Raw genomic sequence first — 17038 nt, 5'->3', positions numbered from 1 at the left:
CTGCAACCTCCACCTCCTGGGTTCAAGGGATTCTTGTGACTCAGCCTCCCAAGTAGCTGAGATTACAGGCATGCACCACCATGCCAGGCTAATTTTTTTGTATTTTTAGTAGAGATGGGATTTCGCCATGTTGCCCAGGTTGGTCTTGAACTCCTGGCCTCAAGTGAATTGGCCTCCTCAGACTCCCAAAGTGCTGGGGTTACAGATGTGAGCCACCAAGCCTGGCCTGTTTTTATAGATTTAGGGGGTACAAGTACAGTTTTGTGTTTTAATTTTTCTATTGGTTTATAAACTATACACCATATTTTTAAAATGGTTCTTCTAGGTATTACAGCATACATCTTTGACCTACTACCATCCACTTAGGGTTAATATGATACAGCTTCATAAAATACAGAACCTTGCAACAGTATAGTTCCATTCACCCTCTCCTCTCTTCCTTGGTTTTTCACATATATTACAGCTACATACATAATAAACGCAACAGTACGATGCTATCATTTTCACTTAAAACAAGCGTCATTTAAATGATTAAGAGAAAAAAGAATGTATCTTTTATATTTGCCAAACATTGACCATTTCTGATGTTCTTCATTGTCTCCTATAGATTTGAGTGACATCTGAGGTCTTTCCTTTTCAGCTTGAATGATTTCTTTGAGAATTGTAGTCCAGTGACAAGTTTAGGCTCATTGAAACGCTTTGAAAATGAGTTCATGGAAAATGACTTTATTTCACTTTAATCTTTGAAGGATCATTTCACTGATGGGGAATTCTGGGTTGATAGCTTTTTTTCTTACAGCACTTGGCAGGCATTTATTGTCTTTTGGCCTCCATTGTTTCTGATGAGACATCAGCTGTCATTTGTATCATTCTCATAAATATAATGTCTTTTTCTCTGGCTGTCTTATTTTTGAATTTCAGCAGTGTCACTAAAATATGCCTAGGTATGGTTTGTTTGTACTTATTTAGCTGGGGTTCATTGAACTTTTGGATCTGTAAATCTATGTTTTTTTATTTATTTTAAAATCAAACTTGTGGAAATTTTGGCCATTTTTTCAATTTATTTCTTGCTTTCCTGTCTCAGAACTCCAGCAAATTTACATTAGATCACTTGAGGTTGTCCTGTATGTCTCTGAAGCTCTTTTTTCTTCAGTCTTGTTTCTGTTTTAGATTGAATAATTTGTATAATTTATTTGCAATTCACTAACTCTTCTGCTGTCTTCAGTCTGCTCATGAACGTATCCAGTGGACTTTCATTATAGTGCTAGTATTTTTCACATGTAAAATTTCCACTTGGTTCTTTAGCATTCCTAATTCTCTGAGATTCCTCATTACTAATTATGAATATATATCCTTATAAGCATTTATAATAGCTGCCTTAAATACTTGTTTGCTAATTGTAACATGTCCTAATCAGAATCAGTTTCCATTGATCATATTTCACTTCTGTATGGGGTCACTTTTTTTTTTTTTTTTTTTGCTTGTCTAGTGATTTTTTATTATATGCTGGACAGTATGGATGGTACATTAATAAAGACTATGGATTTGGCTACATTCCTCAGAATAGTTAACTTTTGTCCTCAAGCAGCTCATTCGCCTGAACTGAAACTTCAAACCATCCTATAATGGATAGCAGCCGAAGTCTCTGATTAGTTTTCAGCTTCCGGCTGATGCCTTCAATGGGCCCACTGGCGTCTCCCCTGCTGCACAAACCAACTAGGGATTTGAACAAAATTTCTATTCAGAGGTTGAGATTTGCTCCTTCTTCAGTTCCCCTCTTTCCAGAATTCTTCTCCTAACTTTCTTAACTTTTGCTCTGCTCTGCCCACCCCATTTCTGTCCTTGACATCTCAAGCCACTGAAGATGCAGCTTTCTGCCACCCCTAACCTTCTGAAGAATGAGGACTGCCTTCAGGCAAAAGGTGCAAACTTGTACATCTTGAAGTTCTCTTCTTTTAGGGGAAGACGACCCTCCAGTTTATGCTTTTGGTTACTCTTCAGGCCTTCAACTAGCTTTTTGTTTATTTAACTTTTTGTTCATTCACACTTTATGATTGTTAACCTGGAGGGAATTAGTCTGAAAAAGGAAAAAAAAAAATCCACTATTACTAGAAACTAGAATTTTACTATAGTTACTTTGAAACTCCAAATCAGTGGTTCTCAAACTTAACTGAACACTGGAATCACCTAGAAAGCTAAAAAAAACAAACAAAAAACAAAACAAAACAAACAAAAAAAAAAACTGTGGCCTCGAGTTGGGAATTTTTAGATCTCTTAGTGATTCCAATGCATAGACAAGATTGAGAACCATTGCCTTAAATAATTCTTTAAATCAGCCATTGTTTCTGTCCTTATCCAGAACATGGGGAGTTGACCGTTCTTTTTCCAGACCTAAAAACAAAACAAAAATTGTTTCTGTAGTCTTTTTTGTTTGGACAGAAGGACTGAAGATTAGAGTCTTACAGAAATGTAATTTGTCTTACAGAAATATAATTTGCTGTAGAATTATTTTGTCACCCAGGTCAGCTTGTTCAATTAGAGTTTAGCATAAATTTGATATTTGGTACTATATACACATAGCTCATACCATATGTAAAGCTAAGCCTCTGAGTGATAGACCCCAAAACTTACTGCAGGAATACAAAATATTCATTTGTATTAAATCAAAAAGTAAAATTTATCTCTGGAAACTGGCCAGAGAGCAAAAAGCAATGTTTAGAGATCAGTTTTAGGTCTCATTCAGCTCATTAACAGGAGAATGTGTCAAGTCTTAACCTCCAAAAATCGTGACCTCTAATTAAAAACAGGCTATGTTCTGGGCTGAGTTTTATGATTCAGAGGCTGAAAAGAGAGACATTCAACAAATGCTTTGTGGCTGAAAGAAGAGCAGTAACTTAGGGTTGATGGTTACAATAGCACAGCTGGCAAAGAAAGGAAGCATGAGAAATCAATGAATAAAAATAATAAGTAGTACAGAGATTTAACTAAATATCAAGGAAACGGGGTTTTTGAATGAAATGTGTTATAGACATCAATAGAACGTGCAACCTTTGAAGCACACTGTGGGTGACTTAGAAAGGAAACCAAATCCAATGATGGAAATTTACTCAGGTTTAGAAGGAACATATTTATAGACAAATATTTAACATACAGGTAAGGAAAATAAAACCATGGAGGGATTTCAGAAGATAAATTGTTACTCTAGGAAGTGTCAGCTTGTTTTGTTTTTAAAAAATATTCCAAACTATTTTCCTTTTTTTTTTTCCTGAGACAGGGTCTCATTCTGTCACCCAGGCTGGAGTGCAGTGGCTCAATCTCGGCTCACTGCAACCTCCACCTCCCAGGTTCAAGTGACTTTCCTGCCTCAGCCTCCCAAGTAGCTGGAATTACAGGCGTGTGCCACCACGTCCCACTCTTTTTTTGTATTTTTAGTAGACACAGGGTTTCACCATGTTGGCTAGGCTGGTCTTGAACTCCTGACCTCAAATGATCCACCCGCCTTGGCCTCCCAAAGTGTTGGGATTACAGGCGTGAGCCACCGTGCCCAGCCTCCAAATTATTTTCTTTATAAAGAAAATTACTGAAACTTGAACATATTCTTATTTGATCAGATCATTCTAACTTATGATCTTAGGACAAATTCAATTCTCCTATCTTGTCTCAAATTTTTGCTAATATATATTTTAATACTCTAAAGGCATAAATTATCTCCATATAAATTGTAATGTGAGGATAAGGCTTTCAGAGACTGTAAATAGGTTGAAATGCAACAAAAGGTACACATTTAAATTTTTACATATGCCTCTTTTAAAAAATTATCCTGTTTAACAAGTCAAAACAACTTTTTGACTGTTACCTAGTCTGATTATTAATGTTTTATTGCTTTTAATTTCTTTCCAATGATTTTCAGGGATTTTTTGGTGGTGGTGGTTATTGTTTTGAGAATGGATCTTGCTGTGCCACCCAGGCTGGAATGCAGTGATGTGGTCATAGCTCATTGCAGTCTTGAACTCCTGGGCTCAAATGATCCTCCTGCCTCAGCCTCCTGAGTACCTAGGACTACAGGTGAGCTCCACCAGGCCTAGCTTTTAAAATTTTATAGAGATGAAGTCTCGCTGTGTTGCTCAGGCTGGTCCCAAACTCCTGAGCTCAAGCAATCCTTCTGCCTCGGCTTCCCAAAGTGCTGGGATTACAAGTGTGAGCCACTGTGCCTAGCCTGATTTTCATTTTGAAATTTGATTCACTTGAATGATTCTGTGAAAAGCCAAAGTGTATTACATTAGTCAACATCTTTTCCCAGCTGAGCGTGGGGGCTTACCAGTCTGGGCAGCATAGCGAGATCTTGTCTCTACAAAAAAATTAAAAATTAGCCAGGCATGGTGGTGTGCACCTTTAGTCCCAACTACTTGGGAGGCTGAGGCAGGAGGATTGCTAGAGCCCAGGAGTTTGAGGCTGCAGTGAGCGGTGGTTGCGCCACTGCACTCCAGCATGGGCAACAGAGCAAGGCACTGTCTCAAAAAAAAAAAAAACAAAACATTGGCCGGGCGCTGTGGCTCACGCCTGTAATCCCAGCACTTGGGGAGGCCGAGGCCAGCGGATCACGAGGTCAGGAGATCGAGACCATCCTGGTTAACACGGTGAAACCCCATCTCTACTAAAAATACAAAAAATTAGCCGGGCGTGGTAGCGGGCACCTGTAGTCCCAGCTACTCGGGAGGCTGAGGCAGGAGAATGGCGTGAACCTGGGAGGCAGAGCTTGCAGTGAGCCGAGATCGCGCCACTGCACTCCAGCCTGGGCGACAGAGCGAGACTCCGTCTCAAAACAAAACAAAACGAACAAAACATTTTTTCCCCTAGCCTGCTTGTACAATAAATCTACACAATCTAGAACATCATTTATTTTAAATTCTCTAATTAACAGCTTGATTCAGTCATTTCACAATGTATACACATATCAAAACACCATGTTGTATACCATAAATATATACTTTTGTTAATTGAAAAAATGTAAGTAAGAAACTTAAACAAAAAAATAGCCCAGCCAGGCGTGATGGCTCACATCTGTAATCCCAGTGCTTTGAGAGGCCAAGGTGGGCAGATCACTTGAGGCTAGGAGTTCGAGACCAGCCTGGCCAACATGGTGAAACCCCATCTCTACTAAAAATACAAAGATTAGCAGAGCATGGTGGTGCATGCCTGTAATCCCAGCTACTTGGGAGGCTGAAGCAGGAGGATCGCCTGGACTTGGGAGGCGGAGGTTGCAGTGAGAGGAGATCACGCCACTGCATTCCAGCCTGGGCAAGAATGAGACTCCATCTCAAAAACAAATAGATAAATAACAATAGCCCTTTCCATTATAGTGTTATTTTCTGGTATCATCTGTAAACCCAGTATTGAAGTGAAAGTGTTGGATTAATTTGAGAAGGAAAAGATATACTTATCAAACACCTTATATTAAATTATTATCTATTATATTATTATTGTATTTGTTGAATACCACATATACATATTTAGTCCTCACAACCCTAATGGGACGTGTTATTCCCATTGTGTAGCTGAGGAAACTGACACTCTTCAAAGTTCAGCTTGTCTGTGGTTACCAGCTGTAATGGGGCCCACAGTCATGGGGTGATTCTGTGAGCTCACACTCTTTCCACACCCTATCCCCGAAATGAAACAACTTGGAACTGTCTCCATTTTTATTATACGGTTCAATAAAAATTTGGGGGTTGCTTTGGCAGATAATCATATGCAAGCTCTATTTTCCAAATATTTCAACTTATTTTTCTGCTCTCTCGAATTCCTCCCTCCCCTCCCCCATTCCATTTCCTTGTGACCACATCTGCTTCTTGGAGAGACTTGCAGGATCTGACACATCCTCTTGGTTTCCTAAGTCTTATGACTAGCCAATGCCTGAAATAATGAACTCCTCCAAGGCAAGAAATCTGTTTTGAAGCTTCTCTGCGTAAGTATTAACACTTAATCTATTATTCGATGCATTTCATTTCCCTTTGTAGGTATCGGTTTTCTGAGCCTGCAGCCTTAGGCTAGTAACTTTTTTTTTTAAGTTAGTTTCTGTTTTTTATTTGAGCTCTGTTAGAAGCTTTAAATCTATCCAGTGGCTATAGTTTACTCTGTGCTGCGCCTTTCTGCTTTCTCTCTGCAAAAATTATGGCTTTTTAGCTATATTTCCCCAAACAGAGGTGAGGTACTGCTCTTATACAAATACTTGAAGTTATAAATCCCACCTGCATTAAAAGGAAAGTGAAGATTTATGACAATGCCTTCCCATTCTTCTCTTTCAACCCCAAAACCTCCACCATTTTTGAAACAAGGCAAGTTCTTTAGGGCTGGAGGTCTTCAATGGTATACACCATGAGGTAAAGATCAGCTTTAAAATAAATACGTACCTCCAAGGGAAGAAAATTGAACAGGCCATTCATTACTTTTCCTTCAGAAAGCTAAGGTACAACAGGAATAAACTTAACTTGTGAAAGTTTTATGAAAGGATTGCCACCTCCTGCCTTGATGAAAAGATTAACCTGATTTGGTGAAATATGCTGCTATTTGCAGGCAGGTGCTGGCCTGATTCACCAACTCTGTGTTAATTTGAGCCTGCAGAGGTACCTTTGATCAGCTCTCAGAGCCTCAGCAGTGGCTCAGGAAACATCAAAACGCTGTAGAGCAGGCTCTAATCTCAGCCTTCCTGTTTCTATGCTTGCTCACTAGGTTCACACACAGCAGCCTGGTTTCCTGGCAGGGCATTTTCCACATTGTGCGTTATGGATGATCATCCCGGGCATCAGGATGTGAAGCCCTGCATCCACATCCAGGGGCTATCAAATCTCTCTGCAAAAGGAGAATCTGGACTCAGGCACGTTTACAGTGATGTGTATGCAGGTATATGTAAATTAATGCCTGCGTCTAATGCTGGAAGTAACAACAATTCAGTTCCGGGGAACTCTGTTATCGTAATGCAGCTGCTAAGTGCAACATATTCTGTCCATGAAGTTGACACTTGGCTAACAGGTTTGGGTGATAGTAACTGAGGCTTTGGCAGTGGATTGAGAACTCTGAGCTAGAAACATAATGGCAGTACCCTTTACTAAGCCAGGGTGGTAGGTCAGATAGCATGGGTATTTTTTCGAAAAGTTGAGCTCTTACCCTTTTTTTTTTTTTGAGACAAGGTTTCACTTGTCCAGGCTGGACAATCATAGTTCACAGCAGCCTCACCATCCCAGGCTCAAGTGATCCTCCCACCTCAGCCTCCTGAGTAGCTGGGACTACAGGTGCACACCACCACACTTGGCTAATTAAAAAAAAAAAATGTACAGGCTGGGTGCAGTGGCTCACGCTTGTTATCCCAGCACTTTGAGAGGCCAAGGCATGGGGATCACCTGAGGTCGGGAGTTCAAGACCAGTCTGACCAACATAGGGAAACCCCATCTCTACTAAAAATACAAAATCAGCCAGGTGTGGTGGTGCGTGCCTGTGATCTCAGCTACTCGGGAGACTGAGGCAGGAGAATTGCTTGAACCCGGAAGGCAGAGGTTGCAGTGAGCCGATATCGCATCATGCACTCCAGCCTGGGCAACAAAAGCGAAACTCCGTCTCAAAAAAAAAATTTTTTTTACAGACAGGGTCTCTCTATGTTGTCGGGGCTAGTCTCAAACTCCTGGGCTCAAGTGATCCTCCCGCCTCAGCCTCCCAAAGTGCTGGGATTATAGGCATGAACCATTGCCCTTGGCCTCTCATCCTTTTTACTCTCAATGACAGGTTCATACTTGCCCTTGGGCTTTATTTCCCTTTCCAGGCACATTTCCCTTAACTCTGCTCCAGAGTCTTACACTCCCATGTTTGGAATTTTAAAAAATTGATGCATTTTTTACATTGCATTGGGAGATATTTTAGAACCACTGGGGAGCTGGGCGCGGTGACTGACATCTGTAATTCCAGCACTCTAGGAGGCCGATGCTGGTGGATTACTTGAGGTCAGGAGTTCAAGACCAGCCTGGCCAACATAGCGAAACGCTGTCTCTACTAAAAATACAAAAATTAGCCAGGCATGATATCGCATGCCTGTAGTTCCAGCTACGCATCAGTAGGAGGCTGAGGAATGAGAATCACTTGTACCTGGGAGGGGGAGGTTGCAGCGAGCTGAATTTGTGCCATGGCACTCCAGCCTGCACAACAGTGAGACTTTGTCTCAAAAAAAAAAAAACACTAAGGAAACAGGGGAAAGAGAATTGAACTTCTGTAGCTGCTCAAGTCATTTGGCATCTCTAAATCTGGGCTTCTTCATCTCTCATTATATAAAAAAACAAATACCTAAATTTCAAGGTTGTTGAGGATTAAATGAGGTAACAATGTAGAAACTCTTTAGAGTTTTAGAGCAAAGCTGATTGACCTACAAATCCATGTTATTGTTGGATCTTAGATGAGCAAATCTACCTGGCTCAGGTTCTGACTCCGGTTTCCACTTGCCGCCTGGGAGGTGACTGTCCCCAAGTCCGCCTCTGAGCTGGTCCTGCTGGGTCCTGGCCTCGCCTATTTCCCGCACCTCTAGTCTGCCTTTCTCCAGTTTCTTACAACAGCAGCAGCAAAGTTCCCTTCCCCCTGATCCTTAATGCTGTCTTTACTTCTCTCCTATGATGTTATACAAGGAAGTAGTGTGAGGGCTTCAGGCGGGGGCTGTAGGCTGGAGATAGTGGTGGCTGTTGTAGTGCTGATGAGGTCATCATCATCCCTGAAACCAAGCTGCGTGATTTTTTTTTTTTTTTACCACTGGCATCATTCCTATAATGCTGAAAACAACACCAGGTCTTTTTTTTTTTTTTTTTTTTTTGAGACCGAGTCTCTCCCTGTCACCCAGGCTGGAGTGCAATGGCGCAATCTCGGCTCACTGCAACCTCCACCTCCTGGGTTCAAGTGATTCTCCTGCCTCAGCCTCCTGAGTAGCTGGGATTACAGGCGTGTGCCACCACGCCCAGCTAATGTTTTGTATCTTTAGTAGAGACAGGGTTTCACCATGTTGGCCAGGCTGGTCTCAAACTCCTGACCTTGTGATCCACCCGCCTCGGCCTCCCAAAGTGCTGGGATTACAGGCGTGAGCCACCGCACCTGGCCCAACACCGGTTCTTTATTACTAAAGGGCTAACCACTCAGAGCCTCCAATTTGCTTTCTCCTTCTCCCTCTGGGCTCATGTAAGTAGAACACTCTGAAGAAGCCTCAATCTGCTTTTTGTGATTTTGATATGCAGTAACCGAAGCTGCCCCCGATACAGAAGGAAGAGAACTGAGCTTAGCTCCAGAAGACCTAACTATGACACTAGGCCAGCATAATACTAGCTGGGTGGCTAGGAGTAAACTAACTTCTTTGAGCTAGTTTTCTTGTCAGTAAAGCATAGAGTTGGATTAGATGATATCTTTAGCCTCTGAAATCTCTAACTTTCTAAGGACATAAATAATACATATAGATCTAGTAACAGTGTAGGCTATTTGAAATCAGTGAAAGTTCCATAAGATACCTCTCATCCTAAGCCTAGGTGAAAGGTTTGCCATAGAAGAAAATGCAAATAAAAAGTTCAGTAGAGGGCATCTCAGAATGATGAAATGATTGGTTTCTTTGGGCAAAACCATCAATAGGGTGATTTGAAACTTTCGGGATGACATTTCTGTCCAGAGAAAAGGACAGTCAGCCAGGCACGGTGGCTTGGCTCATGCCTGCAATCCCAGTACTTTGGGAGGCCAAGACCGATGGATCACTTGATGCCAGGAGTTTGAGACCAGCCTTGCCAACATGGTGAAACCCCATCTCTACTAAACATACAAAAATTAGCCAAGCATGGTGGCCTATGCCTGGTGGCCTATGCTTGTAATACCAGCTATTCGGGAGGCTGAGGCAGAAGAATCGCTTGAACCTGGGAGGTAGAGGTTACAGTAAGCTGAGATCGCACCACTGCACTCCAGCCTGGGAGACAGAGTGAGACTCCATCCCAAAAAAAGAAAAAGAAAATAACAGTCTGGTCTAAGGGTTTGTTTTAGTCGAAGTAATAGGAATTGATGTGAAGAGGAAGCATCCCCTGATGCCAGGGCAGATGGTGGAGAGCAGAACACCAGGGTGGTACAGGGCAGAAGAGGGAGGGTGAACAGAAAGGGGTGGAGGAGACAGAGGCAGGAAGAGAGGGGGCATCATGGCCTGGTGGGTGGAGCCAGGCCAGCCCTGCTAAGACCAAGGGTGATGTTCTTCATCAGAAGAAGAAGGTGGGAAGACCTCAGGGAGCCTCAAGAACCTCCAAGGATGGAAAACCTGGCATTGATTAGGAGTTGATTAGGAAAATGACTGTGATTGTATCAATGTACACTTAGTTGAGAAGTCAAGGAGCATTTGGAAACCGAGAGAAAAGAGCCTTGTTACTTCAAGGAATAAAAATGTGTAACACGTGCAGTCAGGACATAGTGCTTTTAAAACTGAGCTGTCCTTTCAGAGCAGCTGGGCAAGTGTTGGCTTTAATATTAAGCACATTTGGCCAGGCACAGTGGCTCACATCTGTAATCCCAGCACTTTGGGAAGCAGAGGTGGGCAGATCACTTGAGGCCAGGAGTTCGAGACCAGCCTGACCAACATGGTGAAAGCCCGTCTCTACTAAAAATACAAAAATTAGCTGTATGTGGTGATGCGTGCCTGTAATCCCAGCTACTTGGGAGGCTGAGGCAGAATAATCGCTTGAACCCGGGAGGCGGAGGTTGCAATGAGCTGAGATTGTGCCACTGCATTCCAGCCTAGGCAACAGAGCAAGATTCTGTCTCAAAAAATAAAAATAAAAAAATAAAAATTAAGCACATAGGGTAAGTCTTATTTGAGAGAGAGCTGCAGCTATGCAAGGCAGAATACTTTGAGTTCAGGACTGCCTTAGGCAAACGTGGAGAGGGGCCAGGTGTGCAGTGAAGCGGGCAGGTAGGAGTAGAGGACTCCGAAGCCTTTGAAATAGACCCAAGATCCCCAGCTCTGGTTGTGCACCTGAATCTTCTGGCAGTGGTTTTCCAATGAAGGTGTCTAAGCTCAGCCCTGGGCCAGCTCTGGAATTCACAGGGCCCAGGGCAAAGTACATATATATAGCCCCTCCCAAAAACACAAAAAACAGTATCATTAAAGGTACTCAAATGTCTTTTTCCTCTCTGCCAACTTGTCTTGGTGTTTTCTGTTTGCTATTTAGAATTGTTTTAAGTAGAGATAAACTACAATTTAAAATTATTCGCATGAATTTTTACCACTTGGCTTTACATTGTGCAGTAGCAGTTTTCAATGGGAAAGATAAGCGCATTTAACTTAGACTCAGAATCACCTAAGTTACACACTTTCTATTTCATTGCTTATGCATAGATATATGTTTTATTTTTACTAGAACAGGGGAAACACTACATACAAATAACTAAGATTTTTTTCCTTTACTTTTTTTTTCTTTGAGATGGAGTCTTGCTCTGTCATCCAAGCTGGAGTGTAGTGGTGGGATATGGGCTCACTGCAACCTCCGTCTCCCAGGTTCAAGTGATTCTCTTGCCTCAACCTCCTGAGTAGCTGGGATTACTGATGTGTGCCACCAAGCCTGGCTAATTTTGTACGTTTAGTACAGATGGGGTTTCGCCATCTGGCCAGGCTGGTCTTGAACTCCTGAACTCAAGGTATCTGCCCACCTCGGCCTCCCAGAGTGCTAGGTTTACAAGCGTGAGCAACTGTGCAGGGCCTCTTCACTTCTTCTCTTATGAGATGGGGTCTTGCTCTGTTGCCTAGTGCAGTGGTGCCATCATAGCTCACTGCAGCCTTGAACTCTTGGACTCAAGTGATCCTTCTGCCTCAGCCTCTTGAGTAGCTAGGACCACAGGCATGCTCCATCAAGCCCCACTAATTTTTTGTAATTTTTGTAGAGATGGGGTCTCGCTATGTTGCCCAGGCTGGTCTCAAATTCCTGGGCTCAGGTGATCCTCCCAACTCGGCTTCCCAGGGTGCTGGGATTACAGGTGTGAGCCACTGCACTGGCTTTTTTTTCACTTCTTAATATGCTCATATCCTACCATCACTCTACCTTTGGCTTAGTAAGGAAGGACTGAAAGGAAAAGGAACTGAGGGGTACCTTCTCTTTCCCTGTCTTTATATGTCATTGTTTTCAGCATCAGTGTTTGGCTAATACAAGTGCACCTTGTACTAGCCTTGTATTGTGCTTTGTATTACTGCACTTTCCAGATACCGCATATTTTACAAATGAAGGTTGGTGGCAACCCTGTGTCAAGCAAGTCTGTCGGCACCGTTTTTCCAGTAGCATATGCTCACTTCTGGTCTCTGTCACATTTTTGGTAACTGTCACAGTATTTCAAACTTTTTCATGACTTTTATACCTGTTAGGGTAATCTGTGACCAGAAATTTTATTTATTTATTATTATTATTTTTTTAACGGAGTCTCACTCTGTCGCCCAGGCTGGAATGCAGGGATGCGATCTCGGCTCAATGCAACCTCTGCCGCCCAGGATTCAAGCGATTCTCCTGCCTCAGCTTCTTGAGTATCTGGGATTACAGGCACCTGCCACCACGCCTGACTAATTTTTGTGGTTTTAGTAGAGCCAGGGTTTCACCATCTTGGCCAGGCTGGTCTTGAACTCCTGACCTCGTGATCCACCCACCTTGTCTTCCCAAAGTGCTGCGATTACAGGCGTGAGCCACTGTGCCCGGCTGACCAGTATCTTTCATGTTACTATTGTAATTGTTTGGGGTCACCACGAACCGCACACATATAAGACAATGAACTTAATCAATAAACATGTGTGTTCTGATTGCTCCACTGACTGGTTGTTCCCTCATCTCTGTCCCTCTCCTCGGGTCTCCCTATTCCGGGGGATAAAATGATATTGGAATTAGGCCAATTGATAACTATAATCACCCAGAAGAGTTGAAGTGAAAGGAAGTCAGAGGTCTTTCACTTTCAGTCAAAAGCAAGAAATGATTAAGCTTAGTGAGGAAGACATGCTGAAAGCTGAGACAGACCAAAAGCTGGGTCTCTTGTGCCAACTAGTTAGCCAAGTTGTGAATGCAAAGGAAATGGTTTTATTTTGTTTGTTTGTTTGTTTGTTTTTGAGATGGAGTCTCACTCTGTTGCCCAGGCTGGAGTGCAATGGCATGATCTCAGCTCACTGCAACCTCTGTCTCCCATGGTTCAAGCAATTCTCCCTGCCTCAGCCTCCCAAGTAGCTGGAATTACAGGCCCTCGCCACCAAGCCCAGCTAATTTTTTCTATTTTTAGTAGAGATGGGGTTTCGCCACGTTGGCCAGGCTGGTCTCGAAATCCTGACCTCAGGCGATCTGCCTGCCTCCGCCTCCCAAAGTGCTGGGATTACAGGCGTGAGCCACTGTGCCTGGCCAAATGTTCTTGAAAGAAATTAAAAGTGCTACTCCAATGAACATACAAGTCATAAGAAAGCAAAACAGCCCTATTGCTGATATGGAGAAAGTTTGAATGGTTTGGATAAAGATCAAACCAGCCACAGCATTCCCTTATGCCAAAGCCTAATCCAGAGCAAGGTCTTAATTCTCTTCAGTTCCGTGAAGGAAGTTGCAGAAGAAAAAGGTGAAAGAGGTGAGGAAGCTGCAGAAGAAAACCTGGAAGTTAGCAGAGCTTGATCCAGAGGTTTAAGGAAAGAAGCCATCTCCATAACATAAAAGTGCAAGGTGAAGCAGCAAGTGCTGATGGGGAAGCTGCAGCAAGTCATCCAGAAGATCTTGCTAAGGTAATTGATGAAGGTGGCTACATTCAATAACAGATTTTCAGTGTAGACAAAACAGCTTTCTACTAGTAGAAGATGCCATCTAGACCTTTAATAGCTGGAGAAGAGAAGTCAATGTCTGGCTTTAAGCTTTAAGAGACAGGTTGACTCTCTTATTAGGGGCTACCGCAGCAGGTGATTTTAAGTTGAAACCAATGCTCACTTACTATTCTAAAAATCCTTGAGTCCTTAAGAATTATGTTGAATCTACTCTTCCTGTGCTCTACAGATAGAACAATACAGCCTGGATGACAGCACATCTGTTTACATCATGGTTTGCTGAAATTTTTTTTTTTTTTTTTGAGACGGAGTCTCACTCTGTCACCCAGGCTGGAGTGCAGTGGCACAATCTCGGCTCGCTGCAACCTCCTCCTCCTGGGTTCACGCCATTCTTTTGCCTCAGCCTCCCGAGTAGCTGGGACTACAGGTGTCTGCCACCACGCCTGGCTAATTTTTTGCGTTTTTAGTGGAGACGGGGTTTCACTGTGTTAGCCAGGATGGTCTCAATCTCCTGACCTTGTGATCCGCCCGCCTTGGCCTCCCAAAGTGCTGGGATTACAGGCGTGAGCTGAATATTTTAAGCCCACTGTTGAGATCTACTGCTCAGAAAAAAAATTCCTTCCAAAATATTACTGCTTATTGGCAATGAAGCTAGTCACCCAAGAGCTCTGATGGAGATGTACAAGAAGATGAATGTTGTTTTCATGCCTACAAACATAATATCCATTTGGCAGCTCATGCGTCAAGGAGTCATTTCAACTTGCAAGTCTTATTATTTGAGAAACACAATTTGTAAGGTTAGAGCTACCATAGTGATTCCTCTGATGGATCTGGGCAAAGTCAACTGAAAACCTTCTGGAAAGAATTCACCACTCTAGATGCCATTAGGAACATTTATGATTCATGGGAGGAGGTCAAGATATCAACATTAACAGGAATTTGGAAGATTCCAATTCTCATGGGTAACTTTGAGGGGCTCACGACTTCAGTGGAGGAAGTCACTGCAGATGTGCTGCAAATAGCAAGATAATTAGAATTCGAAGTGGAGCCTGAACATGTGGTGGAATTGCTGCAATCTCATGATCACACGTGAATGGATCAGGAGCTGTTTCTTAAGGATGAGCAAAGAAAGTGGTTTCTTGAGATGGAATCTACTCCTGATGAAGATGCTGTGAACGCTGTTGACAACAAAAGGCTGGGCATGGTGGCTCACTCCAGTAATCTCAGCACTTTGGGAGGCCAAGGCGTGTGGATCACCTGAGGTCAGGAGTTTGAGACCAGCCTGGCCAACATGGGGCCAAACTGGGGGCGTACTACCTATATATGTTTATTTATAAGTTCTATCCATATACTACTGTAGAGTCTCATTTTATGAAACCCCATCTCTACTAAAAATACAAAAATTAGCTGGCTGTGGTGGCAGGCGCTTGTAATCCCAGCTACTCGGAAGGCTGAGGCAGGAGAATCGCTTGAACCAGGAAGGTGGAGGTTGCAATGAGCTGAGATCACACCACTGCACTCCAGCGTGGGCGACAAGAGTGAAACTCCGTCTCAAAAAAAAAAAACCAAAAAACCAAAAACAAAGGATTTAGAATATTCTGGAAGCTTAGTTGATTGATAAAACAGTGGCAGGGTTTGAAAGAATTGACTCTGTATTAGTCAATTTCACACTGCTGATAAAGACATACGTGAGACTGGGTAATTTATAAATAAAAAGAATTTTTTTTTTTTTTTGGAGACAGAGTCTCAGTCTGTTGCTGAGGCTGGAGTGCAGCGGCACTGTGTCGGCTCACTGCAACCTCTGTCTCCTGGGTTCAAGCAATTCTCCTGCCTCAGCCACCCGAGTAGCTGGGATAACAGGCGTCCACCACCATGCCCGGCTAGTTTTTATATTTTTAGTAGAAACGGGGTTTCACCATGTTGGCCAGGCTGGTCTTGAACTCCTGACCTCAGGTGATCTGCCCGCCTTGGCCTCCCAAAATGCTGGGATTACAGGCGTGAGCCACCGCGCCCGGCCGGTTTTTGTTTGTTTGTTTGTTTGAGATGGAGTCTTGCTCTTGTTGCTCAGGCTGTGGGCAATGGCACGATCTTGGCTCACTGCAACCTCCACATCCCGGATTGAAGCAATTCTCCTGCCTCAGCCTCCCGAGTAGCTGGGATTACAGGCATGTGCCACCACGCCCAGCTAACTTTTTATATTTCTATTAGAGATGGGGTTTCACCATGTTGGCCAGGCTGGTCTCTACCTCCTGACCTCAGGTGATCCACCTGCCTCCGCCTCCCAAAGTGCTGGGATTACAGGCATGAGCCACTGCACCCAGCCTAATAAAAAGAGGTTTAATGGACTCACAGTTCCACATGGCTGGGGAGGCCACAAAATCATGGCGAAAGGCACGTCTTATATGGCAGCAGACAAGAGAGCATGAGAGCCGAGCAAAAAGGGGAAAGAAATTTCTTATAAAACCATCAGATCTCGTGAGACTTATTCATTACCATGAGAACAGTATGGGGGAAACCACCCCCATGATTCACTTATCTCCCTCCGGGTCCCTCCCACAACACGTGGGAATTATGGGAGCTACAATTCAAGATGAGATTTGGCCGGGCGCAGTGGCTCGTGCCTGTAATTCCAGCACGTTTATGATCAAGTACTCTCAATTAAAAAAAATTGGGGGCGTACTACCTATATATGTTTATTTATAAGTTCTATCCATATACTACTGTATAGTCTCATTTTATGAAACATTCAATCAATAGAAAAATACTAAAGACCACTTGATTTTTTTTAAAAAAAGAAGTGTTAAGGCCGGCGCAGTGGCTCACACCTGTAATCCCAGCACTTTGGGAGGCCGAGGCGGGTGGATTACGAGGTCAGGAGATTGAGACCATCCTGGCCAACATGGTGAAACCCCGTCTCTACTAAAAATACAAAAATTGGCCAGGCGTGCTGGCGGGTGGCTGTAGTCCCAGCTACTCGGGAGGCTGAGGCGGGAGAATTGCTTGAATCCGGGAGGCAAAGGTTGCAGTGAGCCGAGATTGTGCCACTGCACTCCAGCCTGGCAAGAGAGCGAGACTCCATCTCAAAAAAAAAAAAAAAAAAAAAAAAGATGAGATTTGGGTGAGGACAAAGCCAAACCTTATCAGACTCCAATTTTGAAAGTAGTCCTACTGTGGGTAAAATGCCACCAAACAGCATCACATGCTACAGAAAAATCTTTCATGAAA

The 17038-nt window shown here is 43.2% G+C and overlaps 1 long non-coding RNA gene across 1 annotated transcript; it reads left to right on the top strand.

Annotated features, from left to right (window-relative positions):
• Nucleotides 1–5656: 5656 nt before the first annotated feature.
• LOC134729244 (uncharacterized) lies at nt 5657–12845 on the top strand. The gene is made up of 3 exons (XR_010110137.1): nt 5657–5965; nt 6730–6900; nt 12474–12845. It is a non-coding gene; the product is annotated as an uncharacterized LOC134729244 (long non-coding RNA).
• Nucleotides 12846–17038: the final 4193 nt, after the last annotated feature.

The sequence above is a fragment of the Pan paniscus genome, chromosome 17 (genome assembly GCF_029289425.2).
Source record: "Pan paniscus chromosome 17, NHGRI_mPanPan1-v2.0_pri, whole genome shotgun sequence".
Taxonomy (NCBI): domain Eukaryota; kingdom Metazoa; phylum Chordata; class Mammalia; order Primates; family Hominidae; genus Pan; species Pan paniscus.
This window is presented reverse-complemented; position numbering and strand designations above follow the sequence as displayed.